This window comes from Chlamydotis macqueenii, chromosome Z (genome assembly GCF_036417535.1).
Source record: "Chlamydotis macqueenii isolate bChlMac1 chromosome Z, bChlMac1.mat, whole genome shotgun sequence".
NCBI classification, from domain to species: Eukaryota; Metazoa; Chordata; class Aves; order Otidiformes; family Otididae; genus Chlamydotis; species Chlamydotis macqueenii.
In genome coordinates, this window is record NC_141593.1 from 14,561,214 (window position 1) to 14,580,688 (window position 19,475).

At 40.3% G+C, this 19,475-nt stretch overlaps 1 protein-coding gene across 1 annotated transcript in view; it reads left to right on the forward strand.

Annotated features, from left to right (window-relative positions):
• The window catches only part of GHR (growth hormone receptor), a 130,006-nt gene that overhangs the window by 32,175 nt on the left and 78,356 nt on the right, over window positions 1-19,475 (forward strand). Inside the window, exon 2 of the mRNA XM_086770495.1 lies at window positions 12,976-13,060. The gene's annotated coding sequence lies outside the window, so the exon portion shown is untranslated. The remainder of the gene's footprint in view (window positions 1-12,975; window positions 13,061-19,475) is intronic.

Genomic DNA, 19,475 nt, shown 5'->3' on the forward strand with positions numbered 1-19,475 from the left:
AAACATTGCCTTTTTTGTATAACACTGGAGTGGGTACTAAGTTCAAGAGGAAGAAAAAAAGAGCTTTTTGCAGACATTTTTTTATCTCAGTTCTATGAAATTCAATTTGAATTTACAGTTATCTTCAGCTTACCCCAAACTGTATTTTTCAGATTGACAAGATAAATGGATTTGGAGTAAGAGGTAGGAGGAGCATCCTCAGCCATAAGATTTTACGTATCAGTGAAGCTGGTGTTTCTGGGTGAGATTTCTAAAAGATAAGGGGGAAGGTGGGAGCACTGTGAATGAGGAAGTGAGAAGCTCCATGGAAGAAATCACAGAAAACAAGATTTTAGGAGTACAGTTAGAAGAGTGAGTGAAGGAGAATGCGGGTGGAATCTGGATTCTGAATTTTGTCCAAAACAGATTTTGAGGATCTTTGTTGAGGTGTAAAAGATCTGTCCTTCAGAGTGAGGGACCCAAACTGGAGGATGAGACCTCCAGCACGTGAAAGCACTGTGTTTGAGGAGTGTGAGGTAGTAGTAGTTTGTGGGAAGACTCTTGATAGTTCTGTGCTGAGAGGTCAGAGGATTTTGTAAGATGAGAAATACAGAGCACATTCATAATGGGAAGAGTGAGGCAAACGATAGTGGAAGGTCAGAGGAAAGCCTGAAAGAGAGGAAGAGAGGAGTAGTAGGACAGAGAGCAAGAGGAGGGAGCTGAAGGAGTTAAGAGTAGACAAGAAAAAAATGTGCATCCGCATAATACTTGAGAGAAATGTTCAGATTGTTTCAGCATTAAACCACTCCTTTCTTCCTACCTCAAAAATAAAAGAAAGCAGAGATGAATTCTCCTGGCTGGCAACCGCATGGCCGCATTGGGACGGTTGCCCGTCTGGAGAGGCTGTTAGGCAGCTCCCTAGGATCTTTTATCTGTGCTGCTCGCAGATCTCTCAGTGAGCAGAAGATTGATGTGGCTGGTAATTACCTCCTCATTCCTGAGCTCTGCTTGAGTGTTGGGACATAAAGTGAACACCAAGTTCATTCACTGCTCTGCCTAATGCCCCTGAAACACTTTTTGGATATCTAGAAAAGAAGCCAGGCTTCTTACAGGGTGGCCTGGCAGAGGAGATGTCCTTACTTTTCAGCAGAGCAGCACCACCCATTCTGTCGGAATGATGCTGTCCTTGAGTCATGGCCCCCACAGGGAGAGCTGACCTGTGGGTAGGCCTGGAGACGGGCTGTTGATTGGTACAGGCTGTGCCATCCTGCAAATTTTGTTGCTCTGTTTTGGATCTTTCTTGGTTATTTTGAAATTTTTTGCCATAGGTTTTCTGCTGGCTCATGGTGAATGAGATGTGCAGACTTTTGTACGTGACATCCAGCCTTCTCACCGATGTTTCTACCCTACCAGGCTTTTCTTGTGTTCCCTCTCACCCTGCCTGTGCAGTCATCCTTGTCCCTTTGAACTAAATGTACATAGTGAATAATGTCTTATTAATCTCCTGACTTCTCTCCATATGTTTCATTCCAGCCTCTTCCTGGGCTATTTTAGACCTCCACTCTTAATTTTTCTAGAGCACGTGTCATCTGAGATCTTGCCCTGTCACAGCTCAGTCCATCTGTGCTCACTCAAGTATGTCCTGCACTGCTTTCCTATCGGCAGATGTAGTTCTTGGAAATGGGATAGGTCCCTACCCTCCACGTCCTGTTCATCCAGTGGCTGAAAGATGCTTAGGATCCATTCATCAAGAGTACGAACTCATTTTGAAAGGCAGGCCTGAGCGACATGATATTTAACTGTACCTGCCAATGTTGACATATCCTGTAGTCATTGTGGCAGCTCGGACATACTGAAGGAGAGTGTCCGTGGTATGCTTAGGATAAAAGAGGATGTGCTGTTAGCCCGGTGCTTGAAGATTGCTTGCCTATGTAAATTATGAAAGGAATTAAGTTCTTCGGTGGGGTGAAACTCTTCTGATTTCTTCCCATGGTCCTCACTTCAGCCGTGGTTACAGGAATGGATTGCTTCTGGCAGGAAGAACTAACATAGGAAAAATCTCATTCTGCTTCAATATTCTGTGAACTGGCTTTCACAGGTGGATAGGTGTAGCTGGTTCAGTCTCTCTGCTGGGCTCTGTATAGCAGCCTAATACTCAGAAACAACAGATTTGTGGCACAGTAACAACAGCTTGCTTTGGTATTTGAGTCTGACTTATGTGATAATTTTCATACGAAATTCATGAGCTTGTTTGGAGAAAAGCACACTCACTGCGGTAAGAAGCACTCACAGCTTCTCACGCTGCTATTGCAATCCAAGTCGCTGGAGGCAGTTTTTCTTTTTTTAGATCTCTGGGTAACCAGCTACCAAAGTCACATATATTTCATAAAAGGCTCAGATCGTTGATTGCTCAAAAGTTACAAGTCACGAAATTATCAAAATGTTCTGATAACACATGGTCTGAGGACTTAGTGCTGATTTAGAAGAGAACAAAGCACTCTGCAGGTTGCATAAATCTTAGCTTATCTACGCATTTTTTTCAGATCTGTGACCAAATGCTGAAATGGTACTTTTCTCTTATCTTTATAACCATTGTTGTGAGTTTTCAGTCTGACAGTGATCTGTTGTATAATTCCTGCTGCCCTGGTGATCGAACTGCTGTCCTCTGTTCTGATTCATTATTTTTGGCAAGGCGAGGTAGCGTGCACCAGCGTTATGGAGAACAAATGGAACTGAAATGTGTTTAAAATACTTTTTTTTTTAAGGCAATGTTTCTCTTCAATATAACTTATTTTTTGTTTATCTGTATAGATCAGTTGTTTTATTCTGAGTTTGGTATTTTATTTTTTTTTAAATCACAAGTTCTGTTTCCAGAAAATTGACTTTATTTTTCTTTATACCCTGTACAGAACTGCTTACAGAAATAACTACTTGTCAGTAATCTTTTCAAAGACTCACAGTTTAACAAAATGAAACCCTTGATCCCTTAGTTTAGATTCTTAAACACTGACAAGATAAATTAGAGCTTCATTAAATTAATGATTCAATAATTAAAAGGGAGGATTCAGAGGAAAGGCTTAGAAGAATGGATGAAGCATAAATGAACTCTGCTTTAAACTTATCATTACACGGAAGAACAGTGAATCATAAATTGCATCTGTATAAATGCACATGCTTTCTGTGGGGAGACAGTAATTATTATGCCCAGGAGCATTCTCTGTAATGTCTCCCACTCAGTTACTCTCAGTATCAATTAGTCCCTTATGATGAAAACTTCTGAAATGATCAGAGGTTAAAGAGAAATGAAAAACCCAATTTGCTTTGCTTTAGGTTTTTTCCTGTTGTAAATAGCTAGGAGGCATTGATAACTTGCAGCTCTCTTTTTATACAGAGGCGATTAAATTTACAAACGCCTTGGTAAGCATACCTTAGAAATGCAAGAAAACTGCACATGCCTTAATTTTTAATGATGTCATTTACCATCAAGTTATAAGTGTTTCATAAGGAAGTTATTAGAGATTATCTGATTTGGTATGTGGTGATGTCTTCAGGGATCCCTTGTGATATCTGCATACTTAAATGGGAAGAGGAAGGACTCTCCATTTCTCTTCATTTAAACTGTTAAGTGAGTTTATCTGGTTCTTTTTTGCAATTACTTGGCATTTCTGTCATGTACCGTATATCCAAACACGACAGGATTGCTGAGAAATACTTATATTACCTAAGTGTCTATATGTAAATGTGTAAGTACATTTATATTCCTATTATAGTCTGTTACTGGCTACAGGCTGGAAGCTGTCTGAGTCTTGCCATCAGTGGTGCTCCTGCCAACCCCTGAAAATAGGCCTCTTTGAATTCCTGAGTCTGATTTAAGATTGTTGATTTAATATTTTTAGAAGAGAAAACAAGCCTAAATCAGTGGAGAAGTAATTGGCTGAAAATGTGAATTGCACAAGATACATGTTCTTACTTGGTGCCTCAGGGAAAACACACTCTGGAGGAATTCTCCAGCCTACTCCTGTCTTAATTTTGACCACCCCAAAAAATTCCTGCCACTTCTGTTCCCTAGTTAGCCATGTGTAAAGAAACCTTAATTTTTGATAGCAATGCTCTTATAGTTAGACTCTGTTTTGCACCAGATGGGCAGCACATTATCCTGCACCTTTCCTGGAATATATCAAAAAGACTTCAAGTTAAAGAGTCTCTGCAGATGCAAAATACACATGAAAATCTGAAGTAGGATATAAGAGAAAATAAATGACAACTCTGGCAGGAACTCACAACATGAAATAGGCATGTGTTACAAACACATATCATATGCATAAATCCTGTAATTTAGATGTATACATATGTGCAAGCCAATGCAGTCTTATGGAAGATGGATGGAGGGATATGGATTAAATGCTCAGATTCCCTGGGCACCTCACTATGGTTGACTTGCAGAGAAGTGTTTTGGAACTGTGTTCCTTTTTTTTTTTTTTTATTGATTTGAGTATTAGCAAAAAGCAAATGGGGACTGCTTTTAAAACAGAACTGAAGAAAAATACGAAAGTGACTATATAGTATCATTGCTGTATAGGGTCCAAAATGTATGACATGGGAAACATCTTCTGAGTCTCTATTTCCATGGGTATTATAGGCCAGTAATGCCATGTATAATCTTCACTGAGATAAGGAGCAGGATTTTGAGATCTCCCCAGATGAATTTTTTTACTCTGAAATAAAATGCTGAATGTCTTCAGCTGATAACTTTAAAAGATTTATTTTTTTTTCCTGACCTAGTATCTTTTTTTTCTTGTAGGGTCATTCTTCAGATTGAGATTTTAGAAACTAGAAATGTTTGAAAGCATAAAGGAAGACTGAAGTCAACAAGAAATGTTTATTCTTAGGAAATTTACTGAGTCTGGAAAGTGACTATTAAAAGCCATGGTGTATATGGCTCCCACAGCTTTGTTAAACAGAGAGCTCTCTAACATTAAGGCTCTTTGTTATCCAAATTTGTGGAAAGGAGCCAGAAGAGAAATATATTTAGAGTATGAAAATACACAAAGTACGCGTGTAGCTTGCAAATAATTCATCCCAGAAGACGAGCAGAAGGCAACAGAAAAGCCACAACTAAAATGTAGATCAGTAACTCTTTTTGCCTCTTGTATGAGACTGCATTAATGATTGTGGATGAACAAAAATAAGATCAATATTTGATATTAATAAAATGTTTATTTTTAACATGGTTATTACATTCACTTATATTCCAGTAGTATTTGAAGCCACAGATATCTCAGCATATTGCAGGAACAGCTGGTGAAGCTTGGATGCCTGACTCAAGGAACAGCCCGTGGCTGGCGATCTAGAGTGGATGGAGGGACTACGTTTTAGCCCTTCAGCCCTCTGTGTCTGCACACCTCCCTGCTGCACTTTTCACTCCTGCCTGACTTCAGCATATTCCTTCTTAGCAAACTTCTGTAAATTCCTTTCTTTAATGCTTAATGTATTCACATGCAGTCTTTAGTGATAGCACCAGTCATGCTGACCTTGGAGCTGTGCGCTCAGAGGTGTAGGTTTTAGGCATTCCTCTGCATAGCCAAGTGATGACTGGATCCTCTGGTTCTGCAAAAGAGTGAAGGAAGTGCAATTCAGGACTGCAAAGCTTAGAAGTTACTAAACTGCAAGTGAACCTATACAATGATAAATGTTAGCTTTTTGGGGAAACAGAGTGACGGAGCATTCAGGGGGCAGTCAGTGAGGCAGGAAATGGAGTAGCTGTTTTGGAATGTAACAACTGGGTTTCTTGGACTTGCTGTTGAGGGAAGAGAAGGTAGAAGAAAGTGGCCACCACCTTAGTTCATAGGTAATGCTTTGTTTGAATGTGAGCCATTTGTGGAACTTGTAAAACTAGTAATTTAAAAATGAAGCTCTTTAATAGTGCTTAGGATAGCAGTTGCAACGCGGCATGCGACTAATGGCCAAATTAAACTCAGGCATAGCAGTGATGAAGATTAGGTAAACTTGCTGCTGTCCTCTAGATCTCCCTCCTTTGTCCTCCAGAGCACTGTCCTAAGGTGTAGGTTACACCATTTCTGAAACTCGGGAGGAAATGAGAGCCATGTAGGTTTTAACTTTGCCCAAGTTACAGCCTAAGGCACCAGTAAGCCTAAAATAAAATTTATGTCTCTGAATTTTAAGCCCTGTACTTTAAAGCACTAAACTGTTCGCCCACTAGTTAGTCATGAGCTTTTTTGATCCAATAAATTTTGTTTATGTGTTTCTGTGTTAACAGTTTGCCAAATCATCTTGTACACTATGGGTTTTTTTTAGAGCAGTGACAATTTTGGCAACATGCATTTAATAGGTGATTTTCTTAATCTGTATTTCCTTTTGGAAAAAATGTTTTCTTGTACATTCTCATGTAACTAATTCCTTGAACCACAGTTTTTATCCTTGCAGTAGTTTTAGTCTTTAGTTAAAATTTACAGCTTTGTTTTCCCATATCCTTTTGTATTTTATTTGCGTATTTAGAACTGTGTAATCAAAAAGGAGTGAGAGATGGTGATTGGAAAGGGAGTCACATTATTGAGAAGGCAGGCTTTCCACTTTTGGAGAAAATCATCTGGAGCTGGCTGATCAAGAGTCAACAATGCCATCCTTTTAGAAAAAGATAGATGTAGTAGGATGTGTAAAGCTGAAAGAGAACTATCTGAGGTAGTCCTTTCAGCTTAGCTTTGATAAAGCCTCAGCTGGACTACTATTTCAGACGTTGTCTAATTGGATAGAGTCCAGAGGAAAGCTGTGAGAGTGATCAGTGATGCAGAAAACTTGGTTGAAAAATTTGTTTTGTTTCATCTAGAGAAGAAGTAAAGCAGTCTTCAGGTAGGTAAAATACTATGAAAAAGGGTAAAGAATAGCTTGTTTTTCATTCTCATGGGGGGAGAAGAAGCAGAGGAATTAAATGACATCAAGAGAGACTTGAGGTGCATACTAGAATAACCTTGGCAAGGGTAGTCGTGTATTGGGATAGATTGTCTGGGGAGGCTGCAAAATCTTTACATGTTTCTGTTGATCTTTAGGAAAATCCAGGAGGCAGAAATGAGAGTCAAGCAAGAATTAATTGATTTGGCTGTGAAGAGTGGGAGTGAAATAGACGATGTCTGGCAGTCCTGCCCAGACGTATTTTCTGCATTTCTGTTACACAGATTGCCGGTTACTTGTACCAGTAATTTGTTTTGCTTGAAAAGCAAGTTGAAGTGATGGAGATTTTAAAACTTTTTTTTTTCAATTCAGCCTCTAGTAAGTTACATTTTTCACTTTATTTCAACCTTGTAAAAGACTTTTTTTTCTTAATTTCTATTCTGCATTCCTCAGTATAATTTCTGCTTCATTAAAGAGTAATCTAGTGTTTATAGCTCAGGTACAACTGAGTAATCTATTACATATTTCTCTCAAATAAACTGGAGCTATTATCTTGATTATAAAAAGATGCTCCAGACATTTAATAACATTTTTAGGTCCTTGCTCTTTTGAAGTTTTGTTAGTCTCTTTAAGTGTGGCCATGAGAACTGGCTACAATAATCCAGTAATACATCTTTCTTCTCAGTTTATACTTGGTATTTCCCTGTTAATTTGTCAAGAAAATTTCCCTGTTAAGTTACTGATATGTCAGCAACAGTTTCAGCTAGTAGAGCTCTGAATTTCCAGCTGCCTAGAGCTCAAAATACTTTACATAAACATTGACTGAACTATTCTTCATAACATTGCTCCAGCTCAAGTAGATAATTAACTGTAGCTGGAAAAATGACATGTTTCACTCATGGAAGACAGCCCGAATTTCTGGATACCACAAGAGCTATCTTGTATGTCAAATGAAATTGCTGCCTACTTAAAAAGTTTGGACATGTCTGTTTGCATCCTTTACAATGCTGATGATTTCTTTCATAACCCAAAGAGGTGTATTCATTCCTGTATTTGGCTTTGGACTGTAGTCCAGGCCTCTTGAGCTATCCTGTCCGTGGATATACTTGTAAGCATAATGCAGTGGAAAACATAAATTCACCTTTCATCCCTACTATGAGTGCCAAAACAAATATCAATTGTTACTCAGCTTAGTGCTGCTAAGAAAATGTTCCGGTTATTGTTATGTCAAAGAGGCAAAGACTGCCAAATCTCAAAAACAGAAATGTGGTTCAGTGAAGTATTTAAAACATGAAGGGCAAGATTTATTGTTAGACTCTTAAGGATATCAAGAGATTGAAAGGGGAAAAACAGGCTTTGATTTGGAACTAAAATATGATTCCTTGTTCAGAGTATGCTGGTGAGTGGAAGAGTTGAGGGAGAAAAAGAGAAAAAAAGCCCTTAGCTATCTGAACAGAGGAAAAAAGATAAAAATGATGGAAGTTTCCCATGGGTTTCATTGGTGCTTCCTTGAAAGAATTTAGGGAATTCCTGTGCAGAGAAAAAAAGTTGACGAGGGAATTTAAGAAGAGAATTCACAGTTACAAAACAATATTTCAGCTGAGGATGTGAAACCTCAGTATACTGGCGAAGTAGAGTTTGAAAGTAAGAAGTGTGAACCTAAGAAATATCACAGAATATCTCAAGTTGGAAAGAACCCATCAGGATCATCAAGTCCAACTCCCTGGTCCTCGCAGTGCTACCGAACGCCAAACCACATGACTAAGAGCATCATCCAGATGCTCCTTGAACTCTGACAGGTTTGGTGCCATGACCATTTCCCTGGGAAGCCTATTTCAGTCACCAGCCACCCTCTCAGTGAAGAACCTTTTCCTGATGTCCGGTCTGAACTTCCCCTGATGCTACTTCATTCCATTTCCTCGTGTCTTGTTGCTGGTCACTGGAGACAAGAAATCAGCACCTCCCTGTCCACTGCCCACCATGAGGAAGCTGTAGGCTGCCATGAGGGCACCTCTCAGGCTCCTCAAGTTCAAGCTGAACAAGCCAAGTGATCTCAGCTGCTCCTCTGAAGTCTTGCCCCAATCACAATCTCGGTTGCCCTCCTCTGGACACACCCTAATAGTTTGATGTCCTTCTTATATTTAGCTGCCCAAAACTGCACACAGTGCTCAAGGTCAGGCCTCACCAGTGCAGTGCAGAGTGGGACAGTCACCTCCCTCAACCGGCTGGCTGTGCTGTGCTTGATGCACCCCAGGATATGGTTGACCTTTTTGGCTTCCAGAGCACACTGTTGGCTCAATTCAATTCAACTTGCCATCAGATGGATGGAATGACTTTATTGGAGAAATCTTAAAAAAATGCATGTGAAGAGCCCATTTTTCCTTCTGTTCAAAACAAATATTTTCAAAACCAGTTCAGGAGAAGGTAGTTTGGCAAGTGCCACGCATCAGAATTGACTGAAACTGGAGAGACGAATAAAACATGTGCCACATACAATCAGAATAAAACTCAGGCAAATTATGTTTTATCTTCCTTTGAGCTTAGTTGTAGAGGGGTTGTTTAACTGGACATAGAAAGAAGTAAAATACAGGAGAAAAACAATAAAGAGAAAATTTGAATTCCTTAGGCCAAATCATTGAAGTTGGATGGGATCACTGGAGAACATCTAGTCTAACCCTCCTGCTCAGAGTGGAGTTAATGCAGTTGTCCTGGGCCAACTCCCGCAGCTGGGTTTTGAGTATCTCCAGACTTTACAATTGCTCTAAGCAACCTGTTCCTCTTCAGTGAAAAAGGTCATTAATTAAGGTATTAAATAGCATTTACCCTTCGGCTACTTCACTAGTGACTAGCCCTCAGATGGACTTTATGCCACTGACTGAAACCCTTTAAGCCGGACATTTCAGCTAGTTTTCAGTCTACTTCACTGTCCACTTCTCTGCTTTATACTTCATCACTTTGTTAATGAAGATTTTACATGGGACAGCATCCAAAGCCTTTCTAACTTTTTTTTTTCAGCACTAGCCCTTTGCTTAGAGGCTGATTTGAAGATCAAAAGATATTCTGGCACATTTGGGTCTGTTGTGATTTAGAATCATAGAATGGTTAGGGTTGGAAGGGACCTTCAAAGGTCACGTAGTCCAACCCCCCTGCAAGAAGCAGGGACATCCCTGACTAGATCAGGTTGCTCAGAGCCTCATCCAACCTGGCCTTGAACGTTTCCAGGGATGGGGCATCCACCACCTTTCTGGGCAACCTGTTCCAGTGCTCTATAACTCGCATCGTAAAATTTTTTTTCCTAATTTCCAATCTAAATCTACCCCCCTCTATTTTAAAACCATTACCCCTCATCCTATTGCAACAGGCCCTACTAAACAGCCTTTCCCCATCTTTCTTGTAGGCCCCCTTGAGATACTGGAAGACCGCTATCAGGTCTCCCCGGAGCTTCCTCTTCTCCAGGCTGAACAGCCCCAACTCTCTCAGCCTGCCCTCATAAGAGAGGTGCTCCAGCCCTTTTATCATCTTCGTGGCCCTCCTCTGGACCTTCTCCAACTGGTCCATGTCCTTCTTGTGCTGGGGGCTCCAGAACTGGACACAGTACTCCAGGTGGGGTCTCACCAGGGCAGAGTAGAGGGGGAGAATCACCTCCCTCGACCTGCTGGCCCCGCTTCTCTTGATGCAGCCCAGGATGCGGTTGGCCTTCTGGGCCGCAAGGGCGCATTGCCTGCTCATGTTAAGCTTCTCATCCACCAGCACTCCCAAGTCCTTCTCCTCAGGGCTGCTCTCAATCCATTCTGGGGATTTAACCCCAGCTGGCAGCTAAGTACCACACAGCCGCTCGCTCACCCTTCCCCCTGCCAGGTGGGTCCATCTCATCTTCTCCAGTTTATTATTTTGGGTAGGTTAGCATGGGGACATACTGAGAAGATATAATGGGCACAGATCCTCACATCCCAATCAAGGGAGGGATGAGTCTGAGACTGTTCCTTAGTTTGTGAAGCAAACTAGTCCTGGATGGGCCCTATCTTAACTTTGTGTTTCAATCCTTTCGTTAGGCACATAGTTTAGAATAATCAAGTGTGTTTCTAAGAAAGTATGTGTCTCTCAGAAAGCCTCATCTGTATAGCTAATTCACACAAATCTATGGTCTCCTTTTGCTGAAGTTGCGGTTTTTCCACAAATCATTTAAAAGGTGGCTGCTTGCCATTTAAACATCTAGCTTGCTACCCTTCTGTGCAGTAGCGCCTCTTTTTCACACATAATGAAGAGCCAAGTGCAAATATAACTGTCTTTGTGTGGCTTGTTCTAAACTGCAGTGTTGCAAATAGAGTGTCACTGCATCCAGTCTTTGTGCTATCACCACATGCTACCAAGAGTGAAACAAAATGTTCTGAGTACAGTTAGGTAATCAGTAGTTAGGACATTTCCCTTTTGTTGCCCATAAAGTAGCTAAGAAATCTTTTCTGCTGTTGAGCAGGATTTCAAAATATTTTGGAAAGACTACTGGAATAACTTTCCCTATCCTATTGTAGTAGGGTTCTGGCTTTGTCACATCGAGACTTTTCCACTTGCTGATACCCTACCAAGTGTTCTGAAACAGGAATTTGTCAGTAGTCCTTGGTAGCTCACTTTAGTCAACAGCTGCCTTAGACTTTACAACTTTGTTTCAGTCTAAGCTGTCCCTTTATTTTTGGAGAAGAGAGTTCTGGCTCACTGGTCAATTCTTCTCTGAGATTAAGAGTTCTTTTGAAAATCAGCAATTAAATCAATGTAAGACTCCTTACAGAATGATACATAAATGGGGCACGCAATCAGTTAGAGTCTCTGCCTGATAAAGTGTGAGCAGGCTCTTTCTGAAAAGTGGGATATTAGAACCTAGCTGTGCATATTATGGGATAGATTAGGTAAAGGCTTACCATGTATGGACCTGTATAGTCCTCTTGTTTCATAATGTGAACCAGGAGAGAACCTTGCTTATGGGTTTCTCTTCAACTAACCACACACAGGAAGACTTATTTTAACCTTGATTCCTATTGTGTATTATTCTTTCTTTTGCAATCCAATTTTATGGATACAAATCAAGATTCCTGCTGCTGCTCTTTCTTAAGCCAGTGCTAGTACTCAGTCAAGGAAAACTCTCTTTTAAAATACTATTTTCTTCTTGTTAAGACTAGGGCAGTGTGGCCCTAGGCATTCAGTGTGAATGCATACAGCATTTCTTTAGACGTTATTTGTGGGATTTTGCAGATTACTTTTGTTTTCCTGGTTATTTAAAGACCCCAATGCTGTGAAATCTACTTATCTTTTCATAGTTTCACCAAATTATTATCAGTTATCCAGTTAATGTGAGCACCACAGCTGACTTTTTAAAATGCTTAAAAAAGCTCACTTGCATCCTTGGGAAGAAGTAACCTGCCATGTTGAATTAATGTTATTTCTATTCAAATATAGAAGTACTACTAATTCAGAACCATTTCAGATGCTGCTGTTGTGCCACATATCATAGCAATGATAATGTGCTTAGGAATTCTGAACAGAACAAATGACGTACTTCTTTTTTTTAACAGCATGCCATCTTTCTGATGGCGTGTCACACTGTCCTTTTAGAGAAAAAGGAAATATTACTTTCTTAAAATTACCAGTTTGTGAGTTACTCCACTATCAGTTGTTGTCTAAAGCAGTAGTAGTAAGATACTGCTCACCCACATACTCCTCATAGTGATTTGGAGTTTACTTCCAGTCCAGCTGATTTCCACCACGGATGTGCATTGAAAACAAGTCTTGATCAGTCACCCTGACTTCTCTTTGCCATTTAGAACTGTGTTCGTCTATTTTAATGTCAAGGTTAGCATGGGATCTTGTGGCTTGGCAAGCCCCCAGTGGCACAGGGGGTTTCAGGCAGCCGCCGCTGTGAGTGAGAAGCCCAGGTGCCGGCTCAGGGCCATGGTGCTGGCTGCCCAGCTGGTGGCCTTCCCTGAGGGACAACTGTGCCAGCATGCCCGCTCGGATTTTGTTACATCGCCTACCCGCCGCCAGTGACCTTTGCTTTTCCAAAACTCACCTCTTGTCTCTGTTTCCCCTGATTTTGTGCAGGTGCTGGGATGGCTGGAGAAGGTGGCGATTTGCAGTTGAGCTGAGGGAGGCCTGAAGCATCATCCGTCCCCTGCTGACATTTGAGGTAGTGTGATAACTTTTGTCTTACCTGCAATTGACTTTATTCCCAATGTTGGCTAAGCAGAGTGATCAATAGTATCCTGCAGCACTCTGCAGATAATCCTCACAGATCCCTTGATCTGTTCCTACAGAAGGTGATAATATGCAGTATACAGAATTCTGATTGGAGTGCAATAGTCTTATTACCCCAAACAATAGAGATACTTGAATTAAGGCTGTTGAATTAAATCTCAATGTAAACTGATGGCTGCAAGCCCATTTCTACAAATCTCTAGTAGCCAGCATGTGAGACAAAAGGCTTGGTAACTCGTTGGTAGAAGTGCTTAAAAGACATTTTTTCTTGTCAGAGAAAAATTATTATACTGTATTTTAATGAGCCATTTCTCATTTATAATGTTCTAAAGTATTAATCACCTGACTTTTTAAATGCATTATATTGAAACAAATGGAGAAAAAAATCTATTTTTTTTCCAGGGAGAGAGATCGTGAAAATGCATATCAGAGCGTTGTAGATAACAAATCCTGGTTTAAAGGACAGTTAAATGACATCTAGTTGAATGTATGTATTGGGTCTAATTCATACCTGGAGTGCATTACTGAAAGCTTAATGAGATTACAATGGGGTAAATTTGAATTAAACATCACAGAAATATGCTGTGATATAAGGGATTCAGACCTATGGTGCCATGGAACTGGAAAGCTGTTATCTGGTGTTAAATGGCTGCATGAGACTTTACAGCTGCTGCCTGTGTACGATAGCAGTTTTATGAGAATTAACTGGCTATTCCTAAGTGTACACAAATGTAATGTCATTAAATAGAAGATAAATTCTAGTGACTTTTCGCTTTGGTTGCAATAACAAGAGGTAAAACTTGCCACCCTATGGCCATGCTTTTAATGTTTCCGAAACCCGATGGTGGAACTCTAGGTGCATTCATTGCACCATGGATCTCTACTTGGGAGACTTGGCTAAGGTTATACCAATTACACGAAGAAATAAGAGGGTAATAATAGTGAAAAGCTACTTGTAAAAATAGTTGTAAAGTAGGTTTAACTTAGAGTCATTAGAGACCTCCTCAAGCAAAGCCTTCTTTGCTGTGGTTACTGGGCCTTCTCAAACAGAGTTAAGCACACCTGAAAAATAGTTTATGAATGAATTCTCTCATTTTGCAGCTGAAGCACAGCAGCACACCATACAGAAGGCTGCCTCTGTGCTCTGTTTTCCTGGCTTTCCATGCCCAGGGAGCTGGTTGATCCCTAGCTAAGTGGCCCAATCCCGATTCCTCTGCAAGCAGCGGTGCACAAAGTGTGCCCAGCTCTGGGAGCAGACAGCTTGGACGCGGGGTCTGGCCTCATTTCTGAGCTCCACCACAGGCTTGCTGTGGGGCTCTGCCACCCTTGGTAACCTCGTGTTTCAGTTCCCTATTTGTAAATGAAAGCTAATAATTCCTAACTTCCAGAAGAGACCAAAGCATCCCTCAGGAAATGCTGCTACTCGCACAGCTCCTCTCATATCTGATGTGATACTGATGCTGTGTTACCAGGGGAGAGTTCAAACCCTTTGCATTTAAGTGTGACCCTGGGCTTGGAAGTTGATAGTGGATCCTTAGGTGGTAAAAATAATTTCTGTGGTGCTTTCTCAGTTGTTATTTTCCACTAACTAGAGATAAAGAACATTTTGGCACAGGGAGGAGCAACTAACTTAATCCAAGAATAACGTGGTCATAGGGGAGTGGAGATTATGCTGATCAGGTATCTTGAAAGTGACGTGTCTGTAGTTTATATTACCTATGTCAGGTGAGTTTTAGACTAAGAACTGGAAAAGTGATAACTGTCCCCATTTAGATCAGTTTTGGCTTAGCCTTCATATATTTGACTTCCAGTACACGTTTGGCAATACCAGCCCTAGACTCAGTCATCTGGAGGCAAGTTTACTGTTCAGCTCTTCTGTGAAACTGAGACATTTAATGCATTATGCAAAGTGGGAAATGTTCATCTGCACATTTTCTAGGCTGCGATTAATAAAGTGTTCTACTCTGAATGAGGTTTTTGTTTATCCTAAATGAATGTGTTGCATTCTTTCCTTAAAAATTAAATAGATGCCTTGTTATTTCAAGTCCGGGATACTGAAAGTGACCCATAGATGTGGCAAGAGTAATTTGTGCCTCATTGACATTTACAATCCCAATGGAAGATAACATATGAGGCACAGCTTTAAATAGATTTTGACAGTGCTGGTAGTTCTACTGAATATGCTGGAAAAAAAAATAAGATCTGGCCAAAAGTAGCAGAGGTGTTTGTATAATAACTGCTGTAAAATATTCCAGTAACCATAATTTCTTTAGCTATTAACACTTATCCAGCTACGAGGTCAGCACTCCTCTCTGTCCTTTAAATAAAGCTCTACTAAGTTGCTTGCTGTGGAACACAACGTACAGAGTATGGAAACTATTTATGGTGCTGTGGGAGCCTGAGAAAAGCTAAGAGTATAGAAACGAAATGAACTGTTCCTCAACTATTTGAAAAAACTTACACAAATACAGGACTTCTCCTTTTGAACAGCCTTTTAAACTCAGGGAAGGACTTGCCTACACTGGAAATGTCAATAATACAATAAATATATCCATCAGTTTAGTACCAACATGCTGTAATAATTTTCTCGTCAGGCAACTTGCTTGTTGATGTTAGGCTATCACAAACTATGTATGGGTTGTGTCTGCTAGTTTGTGGTTCGGACCAGATCCAAATCCTTAGATCAGTAGTGTTATGAATAGATCAGAGACATGTATACTTAACTAAACAAAAAACCAAAACGCAAACCACTTTTTTTAGCTTCGTGGCTATTCCTCATACTTTTGCTTTATCAGTTTATCATATAATTTGAAGAGTTTGCTTTTTGGCATTTAATGATACAGCCATCAGTAGGACAATTTAATTTGCTGTTAAATAAATTAAGTTCTGCTACTGTTGAGTCACATGTTACTGCAGATCTGAAATAAAAGTTAAGATTCAGTTTGACCAAGTCTGGCAAAGTCAGGTATTAATTCCTGGCAAAGGGCTACAGGCAGTCACATTTTATTAACTACTGTGCATAAAATGAAAAGGAAACTAGGAATGTTAACATTGAAATATACTACACAAAGTATTTGCTAAATGATCTCTTTGATTTTAAAAGACAATACACTGCACTCATTGGTAGCCACCTTTATTCTGGCTCTTGCTGATGAGTAAAGTATCTCCTAAATATGCTGTTTGAGAATTATTTGTGAAAAATACATTTTCCAGACTAAATATACTGCACTGAATCAGAGTCAATAAATCTATGGAAACCTATCCTCCCACACAAAGCTCAGTGTGCTTTAAAAATGCGCTCCAGCAAATCAAGACTTACACTGTACATACTGCTGTAGGGTTTATTATACATGATGAGTAAAAGTGTGTCCATATGGTCCAATCTTTGCAGTTATATGCGGGAAGTAAAAGCGGATTTTGGAAAGGCTAAGATCAGTAACCCCACTTAGATGCAGTGGTCTCTCTGTTAGTTCAGCAACATCAGACTATACCCCATCCACCCTTTGTATCTCACCCCGTCCACCCTCTGTGCCCTCTCCCAGAGGAAGCAGCTTGTCCCTTTCATCGTGCTTTGCAAGCAACTCTCCTCTTCCCATCTCTTTTCCTCATGAAGGCAGTTGGCCCCCTACTTCTATTACTAGCAGACATCAAGGAATGGGAAAAAGGAAAGGAAGCCAAGCTCCCCTTTGGGCTGTGGCTGGCAGAAGAACCTGCGAGGGTTCAGGCAGCCTTCACAGCTTTAAAAGCCATTTCTCATCTCCTCCAGGCAGAAGTGACACAGGCTGGATGACATAATTTCATAGGCCAGATCTGGTTTATGAATTACATGCCATAAATAAGAAACTACTTAAGTAATCCAGTTTTTGTTAAAGAAATAAATGCTAGTCCTCTTTTTCAGATGTTTCTCTGTAAAGTTATACCACCATCCCTATTAATTTGTGCTACAGCTCCTAGTACAGCTGCTTGTTACCATATCAAATGACTTTCAGCCACGCCAGGACATTAAATGCACTGCTTCCATCAGGACAAATTATTCTTGAAAAAAAAAAAAAGCTTTTGAGTTGTTCTAAATAAGATAGTTGCTTAAAAAAATCACACATCGTGTGATGTGAGTTTCCTACCATTTCTGTAGTATGATCTTTCAACTTTTCAGGCTCAAAATTGTTCTCTAGATCCTTTGTCAAACATGTATGTAAGTATACCTAGCAATATCTATAGCAAAATCTAGAACAAGTATATCTGTCAAAGGAATGCATATATTTTAAATAAGACTTAAAATCTTTTAAAAAGCCTTTCCTCTAATGTGGAACAAGAAGACACAGGGAAATTAAAACACAAGTGCAAACTCTACATATTGAGGACTTCTGTACTCTGCAAGGGTACAGCTGTTGGGTACCTCCCTACCAGCTGAGCTGTTCAAGAGGAACCTGGCTGACCCACAGTAAGTGCTTTTTCTGTGAGTTTTATATGTTTACCATAGAGTGTCTGAGACTGGAAGAAAGCCTGCTCTCCTAGGGGGATAAAAATTCAATTCCAAGCCAGCCAAGACCAGACCCTTCTTAGCCAAGAAACTAATTTATAGACCACTGAGTAATCCTGCAATTAATTGTTCTCTGCAGCCCATAGAACAGCTGACATCTGGATTCACTTTCTAAGCTATGAAAGGACTACAGACTTTGAGGGGCTTGGGTTTTTTTAATATGTGATTAAAGCACCTTCTCTCAATTTATATTCAGAGCTAACTGACAGGTAAGCTGTCAGAAGTCTTTGCAACTATCACTTTTTAAATCTCTGAAAGCAGCAACAGAAAAATATCTTCCTTAAATGAACTATACTGAGCAATTATTCTTTTTAGCCTGTGAGTCCAGTCACCTGTTATCAAGTCTGATTGCTGAAGAAAAACTTGTATGCAACAAGTGAACTAAAAATCAGGACTATTTTATGCATCAGGGCAATTCAAAACTCAAAGCTCCCTCTGCTGTGATATATATGTTTTAATAATGTGGTAAAATTATAATTTATGGAGAGGTGATTTATCTAATGATACACTACACTTTGTAGTAGAACCTAAGACCAGTCAGTCTCATCATGCTTATTGTGTATGTGGTTGCTTACACAGGATTCAAGTGTGATTAGAAAATGTCATTCATATTTTAGGAGCAGATTATATCATTGTTAATGACTCCTTAAAATATATATATTTTTTTAACATGGTAGTTTTTCTGAAAATTGAAGCCTTTTTATCTGTCCAAAAATAAAGTTCCCTGTGATATTAAAGTTATTCAGTGTAAGAACCACAAAAAGGAACAGTCATACTGTTCCCCTTCTACGCCAACGGTTTCCACACATGGTCACACAAGTGAGACTAAAAAGACTGTAGTTTAGTCCACAGGGTCCAGTGTTGAGTGGGATGATTACTGATGCGCAGATTAAAAGGAGAGAGACAGTTGCTAAGACTTTTTCTGACAGGCTCCTGTGCGAGCAGCCTTGCTCCCTATTTCAGTATAAAAATGGGTACTGAGGCAAGACTGCTGGTCAAGCTTCAGAAGAGTTGGGTATAGTGCTAGAGCAGGAGGGTCCCCAGCAGTGTGTTATGAAACCCTCTGTGGCTGCCATGCATTGTCCTCCCCTTTAGTCTGCTTGGTTTTATGTGTGTCTAATGTAAGTCCTGAGATCTCGCTTGGTGTGGGATTTATTTTTCTGAATAGCCCTTACGAAATGGGTTTGAGTCTGACCAATACTTGTGGTAGTGATGGGTGGAGGCTCAGGCTCCCAGCTGCTCCTCAGGACAGATACCTTGTGAATTTTGTCTCTAAACATCAATTTCTTTATGGTCCTGTGTGAAATAACAACAGCAGCAATGGAGCAATGTGAATGCACTAGTCTATTGTAATTTTTAAAAATTAAGTCTACTCCAAAGTGTTACTTTCTTAATCAGATCGTTGGTAACGTGATGGGGTTCCTGCAGAGGAGGGAGTCTGAGCATCAGTGGAGGTGGACACGCCCTCCGTCAGCCAGCCAGCCAGCCAGCCCTGCGCTGAGCAGCTCTGTTGTTTGTAGCACCCATTGCCGAGTATCCTGTTTTGAGTTGACCAGTTCAGAGTTCTTCTGTTTTGTCTGTGATGTCTAAAAGCCAGGGTTGAAATGCATAACTGTGATTGTTTTAGTCTCTGACGTTTTAGGTGTGGTAAACACGGCGGGAGAGGTTTACATCCACTACACTGTGGTTACCACAGCTAAAGAGCAGGGTTCATTCAGATTGTTTGTACAATACAGCTATACACTCATTAAGAAGATTTTGCTAGTTGCTTGAGTGTTTCAGATGAGCTGGTCTTAATTGCAGTTCT